This window comes from Anas acuta, chromosome 2 (genome assembly GCF_963932015.1).
Source record: "Anas acuta chromosome 2, bAnaAcu1.1, whole genome shotgun sequence".
In the NCBI taxonomy this organism is placed as follows: Eukaryota; Metazoa; Chordata; class Aves; order Anseriformes; family Anatidae; genus Anas; species Anas acuta.
The window spans coordinates 67,342,762-67,367,758 of NC_088980.1; the positions used below are offsets into that span (position 1 = coordinate 67,342,762).

The 24,997-nt window shown below is 42.1% G+C and overlaps 1 protein-coding gene and 1 long non-coding RNA gene across 6 annotated transcripts in view; one reads left to right on the top strand and one right to left on the bottom strand.

Moving 5' to 3' along the window:
• Positions 1 to 1,523: 1,523 nt before the first annotated feature.
• LOC137850544 (uncharacterized) lies at positions 1,524 to 16,333 on the top strand. 2 transcript variants are annotated; one of them, XR_011092609.1, is made up of 3 exons: positions 1,524 to 1,763; positions 11,741 to 11,849; positions 13,013 to 16,333. It is a non-coding gene; the product is annotated as an uncharacterized lncRNA (long non-coding RNA). The 2 variants fall into 2 exon arrangements; XR_011092608.1 differs by lacking the exon at positions 1,524 to 1,763 and having other exon boundaries at positions 9,857 to 11,849; positions 13,013 to 13,090; positions 14,682 to 16,333.
• Positions 9,279 to 24,997, bottom strand: part of LOC137850541 (transmembrane protein 170B) — a 79,898-nt gene continuing 64,179 nt past the window's right edge. For 3 of the 4 annotated variants that reach the window (XR_011092603.1, XR_011092600.1, XR_011092596.1), the window contains one exon: positions 9,279 to 9,859. The gene's annotated coding sequence lies outside the window, so the exon portion shown is untranslated. Of the gene's footprint in view, positions 9,860 to 16,709; positions 17,192 to 24,997 lie in introns of those variants that run through there. The other variant, XR_011092597.1, reaches the window with a different exon arrangement.

Consider the following 24,997-nt stretch of genomic DNA (forward strand, 5'->3'; position numbering starts at 1 on the left):
TTCACTGAATTCTGGTATCCTATTATGAGAGGAAGGAATTCGCAAGTAGCCTTGTGTTGTTTTATATGTCCCTGAACTAGAAATAATAAGGAAGTAAGTGGTAGAAACAAGAACTTGAGCAAGGTTGAGATAAATAACTTGGCTGCAGTGTTAAAGCTGAGCTTTGCACAGTGGCCAATTGCTGACTGTCTTGAGGCGCCATGCCTAAGGCTCTCTGACCAATTGTGTAACAGATACAGGCACATGAACAGCATATAGGGCTGTGGGGAAAGTGTATGTAGTGGAGAAAAGTTGCAATAAAGGTCTCCTGTTCAAGAGCCATCGGGAGTCCGTGTCATTAATCCTTTCGCTATTATATGCTTGCTTTCTGTTAACAAATTCTGTGTACAGATATTTCACTGAGGCAAGATTTTATTCTGTAGTTTCTGATCATGCCACTTTATCATTCAGGTGCCTCCCCATTTTGATACTCATAATCTTCTGGTGACAAAAGGTAATCCTGAAAATTTTATCATCATTATCTTTTGACTATGAGTTTCAAGAGTGATGATCTTGCTAAAATGGGGGAATGCAGAAAAGATGTTGTATGAAAGAAGTTCAGAAGAAGCAAAGAAGTTGCAGACAAGGCTCTGACTGGATCCAAATAACCTATCTAGTCCTGCTGCCTGTTTAAAAGCAAATATAAAATTCTGACAGAGTATATCAGGACGCCAAGCACGTAACAACACAAGTGTGATGTAAGAGAGGTCAGGCACCAGCTTTATTAACCATGACTGCAGGGAGAGTCTCCTGGGCAGCATCACCCTCTGCCCCTGCTCTCTGCCTGGCAGCTGCAGAGACCAGACTTACACACTGCTTGGAAGATGGGGAAGAAGTGAGGAAAACCAGGATGGTGTTAACAAAGCCAGTTGTGTGTTCTGGGGAAGAATGGGCTCCAGACATTCATATGTTAACAAAGCACAACTAACCACGTACCCTCTCCTGGGAGGCATGGGCTCCTTGAGTGCCTCACTAACTGCCACAGTGATCACAGTTAGTGATCATTTTATCTCACACATTCCAAAGGTAATGAATCAGAACAAGGTTTCTGTTGCATAATGTAACAAAAGCCAGCACAGACAGCTCTTTTGCAAAGTTTCGTTCAGCCAAAAAAATCTGGGGACGAAGAAATGGCAACAGGATTTGCCAACAGCACTGCCAGAGTATTCCTCCTAAAAATGCTTGCTTTGCAATGTTCAAAGGAGAAAGGAAATCCAAGCTCAGACTGGCACAGACTTCAAAAAGTAAGATGCAAAAAATGCGGTTTAATCTATTTGATTGTTTTACTGGCTGTACATGGACATTTGTGGTGCAGGCAGGCAGCAAAATGCAGCATTAGCAGAGTGCTTGAACTGCATGGAAAAAGTGAAGGAGAAGATGGTTTAATCAAGGGCATTCTTATAGTACATGTCCTTTTCTAAATCTTTTCTTTTTTTTTTTTTTCTTTTCTTTTTTTTTTTTTTTCCATAAAAGGAGATAAATGCGACTAGAGCTGCTTTTAATCATTGTAGGACAACCGCAGGACATCACGGAGTCTGACTCAGATATTAAAGGAGAGAGTCTGAGGTACTGGATGAGCCAGCTTGTGCTAGGGGACTGCATTTCAGCCAACAACGCCTTTGCAGAAGTTATATACATTAGGGCAGATTCTAGTCCACTAGTTGTCACATATATGATTCATCCTGGCATGATGTATCTGGACATACCTTGATTAATACCAGCAGGTAAAATGTTACTGCAAGGAATTCATCATGCAAATTATGCTCTGCAAAACTCAGGAGATTATCCCTAGTGCTCACCTCTTGAATTCCCAGGTTTGTCTCCCTTGCATTCTCTCTGATGTTCCTGGAAGTTCTTAATGACATGTGGGCAAACAGAAATGTGTGTAATGAGTCACTTTTAGGGGAAAAAAAAAAATCAATTTTCTTAACTGTAATGTTTTTCTCTGTGAAATCAGATAGATATTCATCAGAATTGTGTATGCAACATTTCTTTCATTCATGCTGATTGGTATGAACTGTGATGTAGCATTCCTTTCAAACCAGCAAGCCTGGCAGCTTAACACTGTTTCCTCTACTTCCAGATACAGAGATGTGGACGTGCACAAATAAGATATTTCAAGAAATACAAGATATTATATTCTTGCTTCAAATATTATGTCTAAATGAGTGTTTAATTACTATCCATTCTTCATGCAGGCATGACAGGTTTATCAGCAGCCACTTTTGCAATCAGCCAGCGTTACCTACAAGCTACTTAGCTAGGTGTTTGACAATGACTAGGCATAACTGACATAAAATTGTCCTTGAAGTCACTCTGGGACAGCAAGTGAATTTCACGGTGTCTTAAGTAAGTATGTGCAGACTAACAGCTTATTTACTGGCAGAATCCTTCACGTTTCTGTAACTATGGGTAACACCAGATATGCATGCATCTGTCTAATTTCAGGCTTGTGTTTTTGTATATTCTGTCTCCACCTCTATGTCTACATTTATTTCTAGCATCTGTGTCTTCCACTTTTAATAGAGTTCAAAGACTACACTCAGATTGGTTAGCTGAATGTGAGTCATCATAGCAGATCAGTTCATTTTCCCATGGCATGTTTTGCTTTATCTCATGACTGTCATTTTTTTCCAGTTCAATCTCACCAGTATTACCTGTTTGGCATGGTAATTTATCAGTCATTAATGAGGTACCTATTTTCAGGGATGAAACAGCTGAATAATTTTTTTCTTTACTATGTAGATGATTCAATATGATTTTCATACAACACACTTAGTGCTTATATGCTAATTATTTAAATGTTCTCTTTTATTGCCCAGAAATTTGTGCAGTGATTGAACGGTAACCATGCCTGTTTGTACAGAACTCACATATGGTCTAAATACATACCCATTGTGTCCAAAAAACAGCTCAGTGAGAGAGTGAAAATTTTACTTGTGATGTACTGTTTAAGAGAAAAAAAAAAAAAAAAAAAAAAAAAAAAAAGGAAGTGGAAGCCTTCAGGCTTCTTTTCAAAAGTGCTGCAGTTGTACCCAGCAATTTACACTCTGGAGCTAGGGCAGCATGCCAACACTGTATCTTGTCATCAGCAAATACAAAGTTTGGTCCAACTTGCTTCCCCTCTTATTTCCTCATGTACTCACACATAATAATAAATCATGTCTGAGAATAGCACATTAGCCAGATTACATGCAGAGAAACAGAGGAATTGGGAATGTTGTCACTTTAGGAAATGGCAAAGGGAATGCTGCAAAGAATGGAGGACTGTTGGGCAATCATTGCAAGCTGAGGTAATGACTCAGAATACTTGTTGTGAAAAAGCATCACATTGAAGGTGTCCCAATTAAGTCAACTTCAATTTTTCTCCAGCTTCTACTTGCTCAGTGAGGGACATTGAGGGTGTGGTTGTATTTCTGTAATACCTGTTATATTACTATAGGTATTTCCAGGGGTCTCTGCAAAGATTTAGGAACACTTCGTAAATGCTAGTTAAACTAGGTAATAATTGAAGCAATTACACACTAATAGACCTGTCTTAAATATAGGACAGAAGCGATTTGCTGGAAGAACTCTCATTCCAGGCCCAGGAGGAGGACCAGGGACTTCTGTTTGAGTAGATTTCATTAATATATTATGGTTGTCACTCTCTCCCCTTTTACTTTTCTTCACGTTCCTGAGAACACATAAACCACAAGAGGTTTTCCTAACTAATGAAATGACGAGGCTGGCAGTATTTACTAAGGACCTTTCACTGAGTAAGACAGCATGAAAGCAGTCTGATGTGTGGCAAAGATGGGTTTATGAAATGCAGGTTTTATGAAAGGGTTTAGGAAAGGCAGGTCCTGCTTGACTAACCTGATCTCCTTCTATGACAAAGTGACGCGCTGGGTGGATGAGGGAAAGGCCTGGGTGGATGTGGTCTACCTTGACTTCAGCAAGGCTTTTGACACTGTTTCCCACAGCATTCTCCTCAAGAAACTGGCTGCTCTTGGCTTGGACTGGCACACGCTTCGTTGGGTTAGAAACTGGCTGGATAGCCGGGCCCAAAGAGTCGTGGTAAATGGAGTCAAGTCCAGTTGGAGGCCAGTCACTAGTGGCGTCCCCCAGGGCTCAGTACTAGGCCCAGTTCTCTTTAATATCTTTATTGATGATCTGGATGAGGGGATCGAGTGTACCCTCAGTAAGTTTGCAGCTGACACCAAGTTAGGTGTGTATGTCTATCTGCTCGAGGGTAGGAAGGCTCTGCAGGAGGATCTGGATAGGCTGCACCGATGGGCTGAGGTCAAGTGCATGAAGTTCAACAAGGCCAAGTGCCGGGTCCTGCACCTGGGGCGCAATAACCCCAAGCAGAGCTACAGGCTGGGAGACGAGTTGTTGGAGAGCTGCCAGGCAGAGAAGGACCTGGGAGTGATGGTGGACAGTCGGCTGAATATGAGGCAGCAGTGTGCTCAGGTGGCCAAGAAGGCCAAAAGCATCCTGGCTTGCATAAGAAGCAGTGTGGCCAGCAGGGCTAGGGAAGTGATTGTCCCCCTGTACTCGGCTCTGGTGAGGCCGCACCTCAAGTGCTGTGTTCAGTTTTGGGCCCCTCGCTACAAGAAGGACATCGAGGTGCTCGAGATAGTCCAGAGAAGGGCGACCAAGCTGGTGAGGGGCCTGGAGAACCAGTCTTATGAGGAGCGGCTGAGAGAGCTGGGGTTGTTCAGCCTGGAGAAAAAGAGGCTCAGGGGTGACCTTATCGCTCTCTACAGATACCTTAAAGGAGGCTGTAGTGACGTGGGGGATGTTTTATTCTCCACCGTGCCCAGTGATAGGACGAGGGGGAATGGGCTTAAGTTGCGCCAGGGGTGTTTTAGGTTGGATCTTAGGAAGAACTTCTTTACTGAAAGGGTTGTGAGGCATTGGAATGGGCTGCCCGGGGAAGTGGTGGAGTCCCCATCCCTGGAAGTCTTTAAAAGACGTTTAGATGTAGAGCTTAGTGATATGGTTTAGTGGGGACTGCTAGTGTTAGGTCAGAGGTTGGACTCGATGATCTTGAGGTCTCTTCCAACCTAGAAATTCTGTGATTGTGTGATTCTGTGAAATATGTTCTTCAGTACTTCTCATGCATAATGCTGAAAAGGCCTATGGGAAACAGCAATTATGGTACAAGTTAGTGCAACTCTTAAGGTAGCTGGAACATTTCCAGGGACCAAACAGGCCTGTGGCAATTTCAGAATGGAGATAACTACATATTTCTTGTATCTGAGAGGATCTAACCTGCCTGACATTGTCTAAGTTTTCCTGTGTTTCTCTTACTGTGCTGCAGAGAAGACTCAGACATGGGACACAAGGCTGCTGCTTGAAGTACTGTACGTGCAAATTAAAAACAAAACAAAACAAAACAAAACAAAACAAAACTGTCCGAAACAACACACAGTGGCAAAGAGCCCACAGATGAAGATAGGCAAAAAGGTCCAAGGTTACTTATCTAACACACCGTGCAGATTCCTGACATAGCCCCAAACTACTAGTTCCCAAACCAGAAACCTGTACAAGCACAGCCCCAAGCCAATTCATTTTGTATCTCAGCATAGTCTATGGAGGGTTACAGCACAGAGGTAGCTTTAATGCCACATTGTGCAATCCACAATTCTGTTACTGTCTGTGAACAAAATGCACTTTTCCCCTTCTATCTTAAAAAATCATTTATAGGAGGGAATGAAAACGTTTTTAAAGACCATTATCATGTAAATGTTGTTTCCACCCTCACCTTCAGCACTGCCTAAATAGATAGGGCATACTAATAAAAGTGACAGGAAGCTCATTTTTTTCTAGCCACAAGGTAAAGATAAAAGTAATAATATTCATGCCAGGCTTTTGATTTATTTCCTGAGAGTGGTAGTGTGTATTATGAATCTACTACCAACTGCAAATGCCATACCTCAGAGTAATGAGATTACTCTGTATAAAGCTATGGTGTATTAATTTAATATCTGATTTTCTCCTTGTTGCAGGATCAACTCTGTATTTATGACTGCTGATGTGAAATAAAATGCAGTGACCAGAAGTCATTTGAAATTAAGCCAGATTTTATTGTATAATGGACTTTTATCAGTGTGGGATAAAAGTCAGTGTGGGAGAAAAACAGGACTCTTAAAAACAACTGCTAGTTAGTGGTTATGGACAGAAAGTCAATCTGCAATTAAACTACAATGCTGGTACATTAAATAAGACTGAGTAATGGCAGTTAAACTTAATTAATTAAAGCTAGAAGATACTTAAACTATCTGTAACAGTTTTATGCTGAAACCATATGTTGAGTTTTGATTTGATTACTCTCAGAAGGCCCATGGTTGTACAACTTTTCAGGCAAAACACCTACTGAGATCCATACGCTGGAAAAGAGAGATTACAGACATGTTTTGAAGTCAATAAAGACAGTCTGGATTCAAGCGAGGATTACATAGCCACTGCATAGTTCTGTATGATACTGTCTGCGTTATCTTTTGATGGGGGGTGCCTCTTAATGAAAAATATTATTTTTTTACATGGATTTCTGGAAAAAATTACATCTCAGGAAAACTTTCTGCGATAATTCTGTTCTTGGATTTTCATGCAATGAACATGTCTTGGCAGGGAAGGTGTGGAGTCTACCTGCAACTATATTTTGTGGTACAGGTTCTGTGGTCTGAGCTGCATCACGTAATCACACTGTGCACTGCCAGAAGCCCTGACTCCCCACTGTTCACTGTTTCTGTACAGTCCAAGGCATTGAGAGAGAGTAACCCAGTGAAGCCAGCACAGTATCCTTCTGGCAGCGCCCACCAGTATGCACAGCCAGGAGATCTAGGCCAATCTGGTCTCAAGAGCACTGCTGCTGGGACAATGTATGGCAACAGGACCATGCCACAGCCTGCACCACCAGCATATACCTTCACCCGTGATATGCTTCTTCACATTTTCTGCCACACAGATGGGGTGTTCCCCCTCATTTGCTCTGCTGACCACACTGTCCATGAGACACAAGAGAGGACCTCATTCCACATGCCAGCTCCAGAAGGTCTAAGTGCTTGGTGACCAGTGGGTGCAGAGTCTGCCTTGTGCCTATGATAACAAGCAAAAAGTCACGCTGGTGGCAGACAACCACAGCAGCTATACCTATGCTTTCATGCTGGCTTTCACCCTGGCTTTCACCCATAGCTGCAGACCTTCCTCCAATGCCAACTGACTGACTACCAAACCCTGGGATGCCAAGCACTGCCTAGCAAGATGCTGCCGCAGAGCCTGCAGCAGTAGCACAGTGTGCCTGGGTGCTTTGTTTAACACACACACGGGTGGCCAACTGGCTGATAGGTGCCAGATTTCTAAGTATCTGCAAGATACTCTAAAACCGGACAGTGGGAGGCATAGTTTAGGTTTTGGGTGGTTTCTGAAGAAGAACAGGGACCAAATCAACTCAGCATTGTTCTCTAGAGCTGACTGTGATAGCCTCTGTTTGGGTATAGCTTATGTTAGTAAGGACAGCAAAAGTATTTTTTTCTTGAAAAATATTTGCTCTTGGGCCTGACCAGGAACACGGTCACAAAACCACATAAATCTCATGTTTCCAGAAATGGTGGCTTGGAGACAGCTTCTGTTTTGCATGCGCTTACATCTTCAAATGCATGAGGTTGCATAAATACTCCAAAAATGCTTTCAAAACCCAAAGATGTGTCATCTTTTTTTGACATACCTGTAGCGTATCCTCATGTGTGGACATCCCTGTAATAGTCTGGAAGCACTCTGCAGCATGAACATGGATAGAATAACCTCGAACACAGTGTAGGCATAGCCTATCTGTTTCATTCTCTAGGCTCAAATTAACGTTTCTCGAAGCAGCATCAAGATATCAATTACATTGTACCAAAGAGGGAAAATATCACCCTTGTAGTCTGACCCACTGAAATCCAGAGAGCATGGTCCTTGTGAAACTCCTAGGATCCCAGAGAAAAAAAGGAAGTGCTGCAAAATGCCAGGAATGTTGCAGCTTCAGTAAAAGCCTTCTCAAATAGAAAGATCTCATTGACTGAAGCGTTTGCTTGAAGAAATAAAATGGATAATCCAGAAGTGGTTTCCTTTCATCATACATACTTCAGGCAAATTGGACTGGGAGAGCAACACATTCTTATCCTCTGTTGAAGAATGTCTTGATTTTTTTTCCAAAAATACATATAACTGGGTGCTAGTTCTGAAAATGTCATCATGCCCTAGGAATGCTTGAATAAATAAGGGGAACTGTAGCTATAGCCTAAATGTTCTTCATTCCTATTTTTGGGCATACTTCTGAAATCCATTCTTAAGGAACACTCACTGCAATCAAGGGAAGTTGTGTTTAGGTAAGGACTGACACTAAGCCTCATCACAGCAGGATTTGCTGGATTTCTGAATTTCAGCCCAAGGCTACAGCTCAAGTCATGAAGCTGCTCCTTACACTTAAAATGGTCCACAGCAAAAACAGAGAGATGAACAAAAGTGAACTGTGGGTGTAAAACTCTATGTTGAAATTTTAGATGTTGTCATTCAGGTCCATCTCAAAATTAAATGAATAGTTCGTGAGGACTGGTTCTACTGCTCTTACTCTTCCTCTACCACATAGCTCTGGGACTGAAGTGGGATACAAGTGCTCATACTTGTATCAACACCAGGAATGTAAAGCATTTAAGACAAAGCAACACTGCCATTCTTGTACACATGAAGAAGCATGTATTTTTACACTCAAGAAGAAAAAAAAAAAAAAGAGAGAGAGAGAGAGAGAGAGAGTATATGTTGGGGAAATAAATTAGCTTATTTTAATTATGGCTAAAGAACCAAACACTCCAAATTTGCCAGTAAATCCACAGGGGTCTGACTGCTGGTGCTGGAGGCTGGCACTGATGAGATGTAGCTTTGTCACCTTGGGTTAGACAGCTGCGAGAAGCCATGCTAAGGGCTTCTTCTCCTCTTCTCTTGGAAGAGGCCTTTCAGCTCCAGCTCTAACCCCCAGCTGTGCTTGCGCCTGTCGTGGTTTAACCCGGCTGGCAGCTAAACACCACATAGCCGTTTGCTCTCCCTCTCCCCTCCCTCTCTGGGATGGGGGAGAGAAATGGGAAAGTGAAGCCCGTGAGTTGAGATAAAGACAGTTTAATAAGACAGGAAAATAATAATAACAATAATAATAATAACAATTAATAATAACAATGATGATAATAGTACTACTACTAATAATGTGTACAAACAAGTGATGCACAATGCAATTGCTCGCCACCCACTGACTAATGCCCAGCCTAACCCCGAGCAGTCCGGCCCCCTCCCCTGGCTAGCCACCCCTATATGTTGTTCAGCATGACGTCAGATGGTATGGAATACCCCTTTGGCTAGTTTGGGTCACCTGTCCTGGGTCTGTCCCCTCCCAGCTCTTGCTGTACCCCCAGCCTGCCTGTTGGCAGGACAGAGCAAGAAGCTGAGATGTCCTTGGCTTGGTGTAAGCACTGCTCTGCAACAATTAAAACATTGGGGCGTTATTAGCACTCTTCTCATCCTAAGCCAAAACATAGCATTCTACCAGCTACTAGGAAGAAAATTAACTCTGTTCTAACTGAAACCAGGACAGTGCCCCAGTTGTGTATTTGTGCCAGCCAACTGGCTTGACCTCAGCACTGCTTTGTGACTACAGACTTGTCTGACTGTGGATGTATCTGGGTGTTGCCGCGGGACCTGCTTTGCTTATCTTGCTCCATCACATGGGCCTGCGTAGCTTTGCCAGTGGTGAACCTAGAGGAACATCTGCTTGGTATGAGGATGCTTGGTGTGTTATTGAGACCTAAAAATGGAGAAATAAAATTAATTAAAATTAAAATGGAGAATTAAAAGATGGTTTATTACACAAACTGGCCACTATCTCCAAATTGCTATTATTTAAGCTTAGGCTCTGTAGTCTTTTCCTTCCTGAAAGATTGGGCTGTAGACTGCCATATAAACTAGTTTAAAATCAGCAGATGTGTTTAAAGCAAGCTTGTATCTAAACTGGGTTAAGTTTAAGTCTGGTTGTAGATGGTGGTTGGCTAATCACTCCCATTTTCATACAGCCTCAATTCTTTTTGAGTGCTTGGTATGACATCAGTGAGAATGAATAGGCTGGAAGGTTTAGGCATCTGCTGCATAGGTGCACATGCAGTGTGCTGGAGACAGACAGTGCTGAGTGTCTTTTGACATTCTGACAACTGATACACCCATGCTCACTTATGCACTGGGCATGTGTTCTGGAAAACCCAGAGCACACAGGATACATTGGCATGCAGTAATTTTTATTTCCATAGGAATTTACTTCTAAATAGTCCAGCTATTATGTTTAAACACTGGTAGTGAATACAAGAATGTTTCTGCTATGAATCATAAACTCCTAAAAAGAGAACAAAAGTTTATTTTTCATTGAGGCATCACAGACACTATGGTTACTCAATTAAAGCAGATTGAAAAGAGTCTACTTCTGCTGCCATGAATTTGTATGATATTACTTGGGATTTTACACAAAAAAGTATTATCATATATTTTTCTTGATTTGTCTATAATGAAATAATTCCCCAGCCCTGGACTGACGACAAGTGAATTTTCTCATTGGAAAGATAGAGGCTTTAAAAGAGGAACAGAAATCTTATTCATAATTTGACTTTAAGAAATCTTGTTTGCTCAAAGTGCCTATGTATCAAATCTGTATCTTCACTTCTCTTATAAAGTATAGGAATGGTAAAATACCTAAACTTATTGTTAAAATACAGCTAAATTGGCATCTAAATGTTTTATGAATCTCAGAACTACAACTTTATGGATTAAGATAAATGAATATCAAATTTCTTATGTGTGGGTGTCAAAAGGCACATGCAAACATCAAATAAATTAGTGTAGATTTTACTGGAAAGCAAACTGAAGATCTACATAGATTTCAAAAATTTCAAAGAAAAGTCAGTTGTTGTTATTAACAGTTGTTTGAAACAGGTTGTTTTTAAGGTAATTTGCATGTATATATAAAAATGTATCATTTACGTTCTGACAATTATATTACTCTTACTCATTTTTGTTATTTCATTTAATAAATATTTGCACATACTTTCATTAAAAGGTCACATAAGTACATACCACTGCATTACTTCAACCTCTTCTAAAAAAAGATCAGAAAATAACAAGCCCAAATCCTGATATTGGTCAGCACCATAGGATCTGAATCCAGCCCTAGTTTTCAAAAATTGCCTGAATCTGAGTTGTTTGTTTTCAAGTATTCTGTTACCTGTTTCTGATGATATATGACTAAATACTTTATTAGGACTAAATATTTTATTGATGAAGCAAGCTATCTGATCATTGCAACTCTATGAGTCCAACTATATTTAAACAGTATTTCAGAATGCACAAGACACATATACACAAAACCAATCTTACTATATTCCCCTGTAACCCACCTTACTTTTCTGACTATTTTACCTGATTCATGGCACTGTTATATAGCTGCACTTTATGGCTATTACCTCATTTTAATTTTTATTCTAAAACAGTATGATTTACTTTAGCTTGGAAGATCTGGACAAGCCATCTTCAGCCTTTTAACTTCAACCACAGGAAATCATTGCACTGTCTGTATGTTTAGAAGCAACCTCCACACTCCTTTGATGCAGAGGTACCAAAAAGTGTGACTCAGCCTCTCTCCTAGGAGACATAAAGAGCTGGTTCCAGTGACTCCACCACATTGCAAAAGAGGTTTGCAGGATTTGTTGCTGCTGCTTCAGTCCCTGATGCTGTAGATCTGCATTTTTTCACAGGTGAGGAACAAAATGTAGGGACTTGGGGGAAGGGAGGATGTTCTGAACTTATTTTTTCAAGCCATTTGTGCTCCTGTAGCATGGGAGACGACCTGAGTTCTGAACTGTAAAGTGATTTAGTAAACACACACCCTTCTATTGCATAGATCCTTCATATCATGCATTTGGTCACAGCAAATTAACATTTATTTTTTTTCTAGAACTTCTAGTGCTTAAAATTTTTCTTATGCAGGCTCATTTACAGATATCCCCCCAAAATACCAATTTATATTTGCATCCATGCCAACCTAATAGGTTTCTATGTGAGAAAGGTGAACAGCCAATAAAAAAAAAATATTTCTAGCAACTGCTGTCGTGGCTTCTTCTTTTTTCTGCACATCATTACCAGTAATAGATAGGGTAGGTAAAGTTTCAACTGCGTGCCTCTGGACAGGAATGCTTGCTAAGAGCTACCTGGAAAATTCACCACTAGAGGGAGCTCTCCAGCAACCAGACAAGATTCTTCAACCTACTAAAGAAAAAGCCTGTTAAAATTATGCGACTGCCAAAAAATTCATCTAGCTCACATTCGTTCCAAAATCTAAATGCATACAATTCATTATGGCAAACAAACAGACAAACAAGCTATATGCTTGAAACTTTAGGTATTCATCAAACTATATGTATGTAAGGGAAAACTTTCTCTTACTGAGGAAGAACGCTGCAGGCTACTTATGTAACAAAAACTCTCTTGATCAATCCTTGTAACGTAGGAATTACTCAAGTAATAAATGATTGCTGGATCTGGTTCTGTTTATAGCAGGGCTTGCATGATGGAAAAAAAATAATAATGGGGGGAGTAGGGTGAGAAGAAAGCGAAAGCAGATATTTTTTTCCCCCTTTCTCTTCTAATTCCCATGCAGTGAGAAGTAGTTGCTTTGTGTAAATGTGAGCACAGTCTGCAGCCGTGTTGGTGTCACCAGGATGAGTGTCAACACACTATTTTTTTCATATTGTTTAGCACATTTGCTGTCTTGCAAGTTTCATGTAGATAAGAAAAATGCCACGACTTGTTTTGCAAGAATAGAGATTTTGCCAGTCCAAGGCCAAAATATACCCAGCTACATACGTCCCTTGATACTGCTGTGCAGTACACTGTGTGCTAGCTACTTTTTACTTTTCAGGTCAGATGAACCAAGTGCTTTGGATCCCTTTCCAGTTCTTTCGTACTGCTGTCGAAACAGTAATATTTCAGTATTAAGGTAATTGCATCTATTTGAAAAAGCTCTTGTAAGTATTTTAACTAAAAGTTTAATTAATTTCTTGTTGAGGGATTTTTTGAATCAGCAAAAATCCCATGGCTTGCTGTAGCTGAGCAAACCAAGCTACCAGGGCAACTATGAGAAGTTCCCATGACAGTGTTCCCACATCGCCCAATTGAGGAATTCAGAAAAATACTGTTACCAGTAGCTGGCTTCAAGGACAAGGTCTATGTGACTGCTAATCACAAGGGGGTTGTTTTCTTGCAGGTGGGGTTGTTTTCTTGTAGTTGTTTGTCTGAGTGCTTTTGACCAATAATCTTGTGTGAAACACTGTCCGCCCCTGTTAAGTTCACTATAAAAGTTAGGCTATTCGGGCAATAAAATGGAGCATGATCTGACTATACTGGTGTCTGTCGTGCTTTCGGCTGTGCTTCCTGCAACGATTTCTTTAGCTTAACAAGATAGAAAATTTTATATTGATGGACCACTGTGATGAGCTATTGCATCACTTTTTTTTTTTTTTTTTTTTTTTTTTTCCAGCAACTACTATAGAGCAACATTACACAAATGTATTAGACACAGCAGAGGCATGGTGACAAACAACTCTTGACAAACAACAGTTAGTTATCTCTACCACTAGAGACAAATATCTCTGCCACTGTACCGAAAGGAAATACAGGACACTAAGTTATGTAGCAGTACTTTGGGTGATTACAGAAGATGTCACAGACTGACACGATAATAGAGAAATGGCCACTTACAGGTTAACTCTGACACTATTATCTTGATCTATGTTATTATTTTTTTCATTACCTGTGTCTTTTAATTTATTCTCCCTTCTCTGTATCACACATATCTAGAAAATTAGTAAATGAATCATAAAAGATTTATCAGGTGGAATTATATAATTGCAGCATCTACGTGTTAAAACATATTTGACAAAAAAGAACAAACTAATGCCTTCGAGTAATCCAGTAATCAGGCATCAGCCTGCATGTCCTCACCTCCTATTTCTGCAATCAAATTGACTTAGGATATATAAGAAAAATACCAGACTTCTGGTTGCAACTTCTGACTCTTTCATAAACAGGCAAATGAAAATGATCTATACTAAATGTGTAATTTCAAAAACATCTGTGGCACAGGCCAAAATGTAGCAAAAGTTAGAAGGCACTGAATACAGTTTTAGCACAGATACAACTGATTTCACCATTAAGGCCTTGTGACAAAAATGGGCTTTAATACTTTAACTAGCTTGCTACAGATATGGCATCACGAGAAGAACTTTCCATAGTGCATTGATTGAATGGTATTCAGAAGATATTTATTACTTTATTATTCTGATATTCTTCATCTTGGAGGGGGGAATTCAAATGATTCTTAAAAGTAATCAACAGTGATAAATTCACCTTTAAAAATAACACATCATCATTTTAAAATTAATGTAAGAAAAGGTGTGAAATAAATACCTGTACAACATGGACAGCAAAAAATGACATATTTGAACTTTGAAGTGTACAATATGGCACCGTTTTACCTCCTGAGAGCACTAAAACAAACCTCGATGAAATTATGTCTGACCTATACACAGGTAAAAGCATGTGGTGGCTCCAGAATACATCCACTAAGAGAAGGGAGTTTACAATGAAAGGACTCCACTCAAGACCCAATCCCAACGTCGACCTCAAGCCTCCCGGGGCTGGAACATGCAGAAGCTCTGTCACAGCTGCTGACAAATCTGCTGGGAATGTAAGGACAACTTTCTCATAGACTTATTCAGTGCAAACTGAGGCCACATCAACTGTAATTTACAGGAACTTTTTCAATGACTCATATTTAAATTTACTCTATTTTTATTATTATGGCCTGCACTTCCTATTTTTGACAGAGACCTTTATATCACAGGGATTTTCAAGGGATTTTTATGGTTCTTTCACTGATGGGATTACATCTTCTGTATAGGAATGGTTTTTCAGAAGATGTCAGTGCATGGAAGTAGCTTGACTGTCAGAATGACCGACAGGCACACAAAAGGAGTTCAACAACTGGCTTGCACGAGGTCCTGGCCCGTTGAAGCTACTGCTAGAAAAAGAAAAGGCAGAGACAGACTATGAGATACACTTTCTTATCAGCCAAAGGAATGAAGAGCACAGCGCTCTTCCTTCTCAGCCTATTTCTCTGAATAATTCTTGCCCTTTTTACAGAACAGTACATTACATGCAATAATTGTGCAACGTGCTTGTATGAGGTGGGGGCGTAGAAACAGGTTTGGTGTGCAATTCAGGTTGGAAATGTGCCTCAGTGAATTAGTGTCATTTACCTCAGCTCCCAGTGTAATTGCTCTTGTTGCTAGCCACTCATACTCAGAAGATTGAAATAAATTTTGATTCAGCATTCAGTTACGGGGCTTAATTGCTTTACAAAATATTATGCATTGTTACAAATACACCAGAATAGTGGAGTTACCCTCACATGCTTGCATATCAAAAAGAAGATTGCATTCCAAAAGAAGCAATCCCCTTAACTGCAAATAAGAGGCTTTAAAAGATCTTTGGCTTGAATGAAAAAATGCCTTCTTCTTGGAGCCTAGCCCACATCCCTGTGTATAAAGTCCACAAGGACTTTGTGAGAATATCAAACAACAAAACCATGTTCTTTGTCCAATGTGGAGTTCTGCTCTAGATGCAGAGTTAGAGTGCTGCTCATGCCTTGCCAAAAAAGCAAATGTGTACCAGAAGCAAAAACAGAAGTTCTATTGAAAATACTGTTTGTTTGCAGAGAAAGAAATGAACCAACATTTTTTTGTTCCCCCCACCCACCAAAAAAAAAAAAATCTGTCCAATGTTTGGGTTTCAAAGGAAAATGTCACAATTGTACCAGAGCACCTCAGCAGTAAAAGGGCTACCATTTTTCTTGTGTTATACCAACATCCATCCAGTATCTAAAGGCATGAGTGCTGTCAGGATGAAATGCAGCAGTTTAATCTTCTGATTTTACAGCAAGGCTATAACAGTTATTTCCTCCTGTGTTTTCTAAAAAAATTCTTGTAACATAAAATGGAGAAAAACAAAAGCCACATATCCCAGCATGGCTTTTTACCCTTAACGTAGATGTACGATGTTGTCTTTGGTCTGACACATTTCAAGCGTGTACCTGATTATACTTTACCCTCCCCCTCAGCTTCAGTGCCATTCACAGATTATTAGATTATCTAATCAATTTATTTGCTTTGAATCAAGAGAACTTCAGAGAAGCTACTGCCATGAGCTTTCCACCACTTTTTTGGTCAGGATTTTCTATTTTAAGAGACTGACATTAACTTGGACGACAAGAAAGGGTTTTTGTTTGTTTGTTTGTTTGTTTGTTTGTTTTTGGGGGGAGGGGGGCATTTTGTTGTTTTCACTGTTTTTCTGCAAAGTTCATCTGGTGGACTGAAGCTGTTTACAGCTCTTGATATTCTAAGAGGCCAGTATAATCTATTCAGTTATTTTCTGTTTAGTTAAGCTTATTAGATCGGCAGTTACTTTTGAAAATCACAGTGAGAAAGTTACTCTTTAAACTGACGATACCGCAGAATCAGATTTCTAATGCAGTGAAAAAAAAAAAGACAATACAGACATTTATTCTTTGCTGTTTGTTTTTATATTTCTATTTGTTTCATAGGTCACATTTTCAATAAAAGAAATTCATAAATATATGCAAACATTTTACAGCCCTTCTTAGAAAATGGCATTGCACACACAAGACAAGAACTATTCAGTTGCATCCAAAATTGTAGTTCTTTATATGTGCATGGGGAAATCCAGCTGTGAAAACAAACTGAGAGACTGATAATCTTTTGGTGTAATTACAATAGGCTCAAAGCATAACACATACATTTCTGTTTTAAATGTATCTACTATTTCAATGCCTTCGTCTTTATTATTTCAATGCCTAGGGTCCAATCAGGGAAGGGATCCCAAATGTGCTAGATTGCACCAAAATCAGCAAAGTGTTGCTTGCTTGTAGTCTTGCCTTCTGTTGTGCTTATGGATGTAGATCTCTATTGTTGTGAGGTCATGCAGATGTCAGCGCATGGGACAGAACAGATGTGCAACATTCCTGAAAATGGGATTTGTGAGATGCAAGCAAGTGGGACCACTGTAGCACCAATTTAGTTTGGTTTAAACTGCTGTGAAACTGCAGCTTGGAGATGTGGCTCCTCAGCTTGGAGGTGTGGTTGCTATAAACTTGTTTTTTACCTGTCTAAATCCTGCAGCCAAATGAAGGGAGTACCTCGTTTTCCTGCAGTCTCACCCATCCCCAGTATTAGCACTAATGAGGCAAGCTAGACAGCCAGACTGTGTTGTCTTGAAACTAAGTTGGGCTTTCATGACACAAGGACTATCATTGAAAAAGGAAAATATTACTTCCCTGACCTTGTTTACGGAAGGCCAAATAAACACCAACTGGGGTGTAAAAACAAGGGAAGGACCTTATATGTGATAGCACGGGAAGAAAAGGATGGCCTATACAAACAGCAGCTTGCATTTTAGTGTAATGTGATGTCTCCAAGCGCTGGAGGGATGGCATCACCCTTTTCTGCCACTGAAGGGAGTTGCTCTACTTCCAACCTACTGAGTCTTTTGCTTTTGCCCTCAGGACTTGTGGCCAGCCCAGCTCACTGGCACCAATGGTCACTCAGCTTGTTAATTCAACCTGTTAATTAATCCTGTCTGTAAGTGCAGGAGCTGGCATAGGCTACAGACTGGGCCTAAGAAAAACAACACTGGTGGGATCTAGACCCTGAACTCTGCTCTGGTGAGGCTGCTCCTTGAGTACTTTGTTCACCTTTGGGCCCCTCACTACAAGAAGGACATGGAGGCCCTGGTGCATGTCCAGAGAAGGGCTAAGAGGCTGGTGAAGGGCGTAGAACACAAGTCCTATGAGGAGTATCTGAGGGATACAGTTCAGTCTGGAGGAGGCTCAGGGAAAACCTTATCGCTCTCTACAACTACCTGAAAGGAAGGTGTGGGGAGCTGGGGGTCAGCCTCTTCTCGCAGATAACTAGCAATAGGACTAGAAGGAATGGCCTCAAGTTGTGCCAGGGGAAGTTTAGGTTGGAAATCAGGAAACATTTATTCTCCGAAAGAGCAGAGCAGTCAGGCATTGGAACAGGTTGCCCAGGGAGGTGGTGGCGTCACTGTCCCTGGGGGTGTTCAAGGAAAGGTCGGACGTGGTGCTTAGGGACATGGTTTAGTGCGTGACAGTGGTGGGAGGGTGATGGTTGGACTAGGCAACCTTGGAGGTCTTTTGCAAGCTTTACGGTTCTGTGGGTCTGTGATTTAAAACTGACACCGAAACAGCAATTCCAGCCGCTACGGACCTTATGGCACCCAACCCACAGGCGGGCTCCGCGCACCCTCCCTGAGCCCCCCGCCCCCCTTGCGGCCGCCAAACCCCCTCAGAGCCCCGGGCCCCTCCCCTCAGCGCCTCGGGGACAGCGGGGCGGGCGGGCTGCGCATGCGCCTCCTCCGGCGGGCCACAACCCGCGTGGAGGCGGTGGGCGGGGCGGGAGAGGGCGGCCTTGCTGAAGGGGCGGGGCCATGAGGAGCCCCCGCCCAGTGCCGGGCCCCGCCCCGTGCCGGGCCCCGCCCCGTCAGTCCGGCGCCGGCCCGCGGCGGGGCCGCAAGTTGCCCGGGACGGCGGCGGGGGCGGCTCCGCGAGGCTCGGTTCGGCCCGGCCCGGCCCGGCCCGCGGGGAGAGGGGGACGGCCGTTGGCACGGAGCTCCCCCGCGGAGGGGACCGGGGGCTGCCGAGGCTGCCGGGGTCCGAGGGGATGCGAGCTGCGGGCCGGCCCCGCCGCGGCGTGGCGCGGGGGAGGTCGGGCCGGGCCCTGCGGCGCTGAGGAGCTGGAGCCCCGTCCCGTCCCGTCCCGTCCCGTCCCGTCCCGCCGGCCCGGAGCCGCCCGGGATGGATCATTTCTGTCAGCAGGTGCAGCAGAAGGACGTGGGCCGCAGGCTGCAGGTCGGGCAGGAGCTGCTCGAGTACCTGCGCGACCCCGCGGCGTCCCCGGACGTGGAGCAGGACCCGCAGCGGCTCGACAAAGTGATCGACGAGCTGGCGGCGTGGGTCAACTCCAGCAACTTCAAGGTGCGGGGCGGGGAGGGGCCGGGGCGCTCCTTGGCCACACGGACAGGCCGGCGTCTGGCCCGGCCTCCTGCCCTTCCTCCCCCGGAGACTCGGGAATCTGGCCTGGCTTTGGCTAACACTTCTCGCTTTCTGTTCCTTTTATCGTTGCCTGAACATTGCAGCACATTCCCTCTTGGGGGACACCCCCCCCAACTGTTTCCTTAGCCTGACATAGCATGGCTATAACATAGCTAGTAATTCTTTTTTTGCTACCCCTCCCATTCCCTTCCCGTGCTGGGCTCTCTGCGCTTGGTGTAATGTTTCCTGGGATTCCCAGGATTTCCTGCAGGCCCTAAAGAGTCTTTTTCACTGTGTTCGTATTTCTCTCTGTTTAATGACTGAATTGCTTCCTCGGGTTCCAGTTGTAAATTTAAAGTTTTTCTATCGCTTTTAGGTGGCTTTTCCGTAGACGAGAAGTTACACGGTATTTTTATAGGTACCCGATGATGACTCATGTTTGGCTTTTTTTCCTGGTGCGCTTTTGGCTGACATACAAGAAAACAGTATTTACGGTGGACACGTGGGGAAGTAATATTTGTCAAATTTTCTGCTGTTGGTCAGCCGATAACGATAGACAATGTAGCTTTATTACCAAGCGCGATCGCATTCGTCTTAGCGCTTTATTTTATTTTTTTTTCCTGCTGTATGTAACTGTCGCTGGTCTGCACTCCCGTCATCTGGTGGCGGTGTTGATCTGTACTGCTGAGCTCAGGTCTGGCAGCAGGGCAAGAGCCGCCCTTCCTGCTGCGCAGAGTCCAGAGTTGCTGTCTTGTCTCCTAAGACAGTTGTCCTTAGGACCTCTGGACTTAGTGCATGGAGGTTATGCTTTTTTTTTTTTTTTTCCTATTTCTGTAATCTCTGGAGGAAAACATAGGAACACCTTGCAAAGGCAGTGTGTTTGTGAAATACTTACTTTTACTCCTTAGGTTTGACAATGCTGTGTACTTGGCTGTGTTTGCACATAGCACTTCTAAGTTTGAGGCCTGAAAATGATCAGGCTCAGCTGTATTTGCATGTATCTCGCTTTTTTTTTTTTTTTTTTGAGCAAATTTGTTCCTAAAGGTCAGGTTAGTTACAGGGAGTATTGTGGGTTGGATAAAGATGATTTACTTGGTTTTAAATTCTTAATCTGAGGATAGTTGTTGGCAGTTGATAAATGTCAAAGTTAGGCAAGTTATTTTTAAAACATGTAGGATAACTTAAAAGTTGTTTCCTGAACTTCTAAATTGATGAAATTGGGAATTGAAAAGGAAATTTCAAGGTGTTGTGGTGGTTGTTTCTTTTTATCTTTATAAAGCAAGTAATTCTGCTCGCTGTTGATGTAAGGTAACAGTGATGTTGGCTGTTAGGACTGTACAACAAAAGAGGAATGTACTGTAGGCCAGATAACCTTCCCAAGCCTCAATCAAAATATGAGGTTATTATAAAATCTTATAATTACTAATTATAATTCTTACTATATTATAATGTGACAATTATAATTCTATAAGTAGATTTCTATAAATTATGATGATTATCATAATTCTTACTATATTCTTACAGTCTCCTTTTCTGTGTGTCACCTATTGGTGGCTCTTTATACATAAAAAAACCCTGCATTTCAAAGCATATTGTACATGCAGTATTAATGGCAACAGCACAAGGTCTTGGGTGTTTTGTTTGCAATCAGTTCCAGTGTCCCTGTCTATGATGGTGTTGGTTGGCATCTGATGTTTCCAATGAAAATAAGGAACATTCTGGAGAATTGTGGTTGGCATCTAAAATTCATATTTCATCTGAAACAAGCATGGATGTGGGAGTATCACCATGGGGATTGACAAGCCCTGTGGTTGGTGATAACATCGGATTCCTGATGATGAAGCCATGAGGGATGTAAGCAAGCTAGAAGGAACAAAGAAGGGCAATTCACAAGACCCTTGCTGTCTCAAACTGCTTGTTCTCCAGCCCTTAAGACATGAAAGTGGCTAAATGTTTGCTGTTGCTGGGCAAATTCGTTAACCAATGAATAGCTAGTGGGAAAGTAGCGCTTGTCTAGCTAATGGTATAAGAAGGGAGCCTGTCCTCAATAAAAGTTATTGAAGTTATTGATCGTTAAAGAAACCATGGTGTGTATGTGGTCGTTATGCCACAAATGGCGCCTGAACAGGGGCTTGAAGAGAAAATGAACTAACAGGCACAGGCTAACGGAGCAGCGGCTTTGTGAGAAACACTCTGTAGCCAATAACTTAGGCTCAGGCGAGGATCTCAGTGAAGTAGTAATTTATTCGCGATTGCAATGGCGGGCGCCCCACAAGCAGGAGAGAGCGCCTCTACTAGTTCCAAAACACAGTTTATATACCTTTTGATGGCAGGACCCTCCCCTGTTTCCCCACTGAGTGGGTAATCCAGGTTCACAATCTATCTGATGCTTCACAAACAATGCATGGCCTTCAGTTGCCGGCCTGTTAAATTTCAAATTTCTTTTGACGTTTTTACTGTTTGAAGTGGTAATGTTTCTTCACTTATCTGACTTGACTTGACACCGTGATTTTCACCTAATTGTCCTAAGGAGACTGGTTGTCTGCATTTTACTAGGTCGCCTGCTAAACTTTCTTATCACTGTAAGCATATCTCAGTACCACATTCCCTCCTTCTAAACAATGTAACTCTGCAAAAACAACATTTCTATTCCCACAGTTCCCCCCTTTTCTTTTTTTTATAAACTGTTGATTTTTGCAAAACCTTTCTCTAAGGTGCAATTTGACAGACTTCTTCTTCTTTGCTTTCTTTGCTTTCCATCTCCTCATTATCACCTTATCTGAGTAAGGTGGTGGCTCCATGGTCATTTGTTTCAATAGTGCGGTTTCAGTTAACCACTGTGCTGGTCCTCTTACACAGAGGATAATGCAGCAACCAATGGCTGTCAAAACTCCTACAACTACGATCAATGTTGCAAATATGCCTATTTTTTTTTTATTTTATTTTATTTTATTTTTTTTCTGCCAATTCACTGGCAAGGGTGGTAAGCCCTTGCAATGCTCTTGTTACCGAGCCATCTGGGACACTATTGTTGGGTATAAGATTGCAACAATGGTTGCTCAGTATTACACGCACAAACACACCTCCTTCCTCTGCGAGCATCATATCTAATGCTATCCTGTTTTCCCAAGCCATTTTGCTGATGGCATCTAGTTGTTCAGTGATTCCTCTCATCGCATCCTTGGTATAATTGATGAATCTCTGCTGATTATAATAGAAATAATTAATCCAATCCACATTTTTATTGATTGTTACCCACCAGAACAGTGACTCAAACCCTGCAGCAATTTGATTTCTGGCAGTTATGTTCATCTGCAACTCCTCTAGGTACCCCAATAGAATCTATGTATACTCTATCATCAAATGATATTCCTAAGCCTCTTTTACTTCCTCTGGGTATTTGTGATGTTTCTCTTTCAAATGCCAGGGTGAAGGGTATAGCTAATTGAACAAGTGCACAAGTGCCTTCCCAATTAGATGGTAGGGTGGACTGTAAAATCTTCCCTCCACCGTACCACCAGAGATCTGCCCTGGGGATCTCTAGTCTTGAGCAGTTTCCCATCAAGTCCTTGGTAGCACAAGGCAAATTCTCATAGATGCCAGGTAGCACTCACACCCTGCCGTGAGAGGCAAGCTGTATGGTTACCTATAGCTGTAGAGAATGCAGGGGGAACCGTGATACTGTTATCATGCAAGGAACAGCAAAGAGAGACTTACAGGCCTCATTTCCCCAGGCAGTCTTTTCTTGGTACAATGCAATCATACATCGCATCCCTTGGGAGTCTTTGGTCCACCCCCATGGGAAAGGCACTATCTGGGCAATCGGTCATCCCGAGGCACAAGCATAGCAGTAGCTACGGTTGAGACTCTGGACGGTATATTTGACCCATTCTATCCAGGCATTCACATCCCCATACCTTGTTTGAACTGACACATTTCAGAGGGCTTCCTGTTTTCTCTCCTGTTTTCTCCTTGAGTTTCTCCCTTTCTCTGATGGCAATAGAGGATTGTTTCCATACAGCTATTCTCAATCTGGCTGTTGGGTCTCTCCCAGTTATTTGTTCTCTCTGCTCAATTGTCGTTGGGCATTTAGATCTCCACAAGCTAACACCTCACAAACATCAAACGTGACAGAATGTGGTACATAACCCTCTGTCACAGTCACCCATATTTTGATGGGGTATCCCGTTTTTGCTATTATCTGGTCATGCCTTTTGCAAGTTGCCAATTGACCAAGGCCTTCTCTGAGGCCTAGAATCACTGAAAACAAAATTAGTAATCAATTTTTCCCTGTCATTATTTTTAAACCTTAGGTTTCCAAATAATTATCGATACAAAAAAATAAGATGTACACTACTACTATAACAACCCCCCCCTTGGGAGCACTGCATTTCGCTATAGGTCTGTTCTTTCTTTCAATCACAAGTCACAGTCGTTAGTTACCTGTGAAAATAAAAGGTTAGTTTACAATTGTAAGCTCTTATCCTGCTCAGAGTCCACTATGAGATTTTTCTATTCAATTTCAACTTCCAACAAGTCTTTTGTAGGAACAGCTTCCCAGGTACTAGCGTCGACGGATGCCTTCACTCGAGTATAGTGAGTCCAACCTTTTTCCGCAGTTCTTACGGCTGTTTCAGTGGTTAGTAATTGTCCTTCCCATTCAGGCCAGAGTTGACTCTTTCCAGGTCCGAATCAGGACCCGGTTTCCTGGGTGATGGTGGTGAATGGGGAATTCCAAAGGTGGGGTTTGAGCCGACAACCCACAGGTCCTGAGAAATGACAAAGAAGAGGACAACCCCAGAATACAGTTCTTAAGAAAACTCTCTGGTTTCGAATTGTGGTATCTCATCCCTTCTGCCCAGATAGGGCAATCTGAACAGCATCTCATATGGTGAAATTCCTATGTCCTTTCTTGGTGCTGTTTAAACCTGTAGGAGTAAGCATTTTACCCAAGGAAGTTGGGTTTCTAACACTAGTTTAGTTAATTGCTTCTTTAATGTCTGATTCATTAGCTCCACCTTCCCAGAAGAGGAGGGGTGCCAGGGGCTGTGAAAATCCCACTCAATCGCTAAGGCCTGCTTTAACCCTTGCAGTAAAGCTTTACACCCATCCAGACACGTGGTCAATTAGGACAAACAAGTAACTCAGTAAAATTTACCTGTATACTTTGGAAAGGGCAAACCCCTGGCTCCCGTCCCCCTCTAGATGGGTTACAGAAGATCTTTTTATTTACCTTTTGACATATGGTACATCCTCTACATATGTGCTTTGCTAAAGTGTATATTCCTATACAGACATACTTTCGTAGCACAACATCACACGTTGCTTGCACCTCCCAATGACTCTTTTGATGTAAAACAGTTAATATTTGCCTCATTATCACTTTATTCAGCATTTCTCTCCCATCAAGGAGTATCCATTTTCTTTCAGACTTCATAGCTCCTGATTCCTTAAAAAAATCTTTCTTTTAAAACTTTTTAGTTCTTTCTTAATTTTCAACAATTCCCTGAATCCTCTCTGCATTTATCCTGTTTTCCTTCAGACATTAGATGCCTTAAATACCTGACTTCTCTTTCTCCATATTGTAATTTATTTTTCAATACTCCCAAGCCCTGCTTTCCCAGAAAGTTGAATAGCTTGTTAGTAGCTTTCTTCACAACTCTTTTCTCCTGTCCTGACAATAGAAAACGATCCATATATTTGTTAACATTAATACCC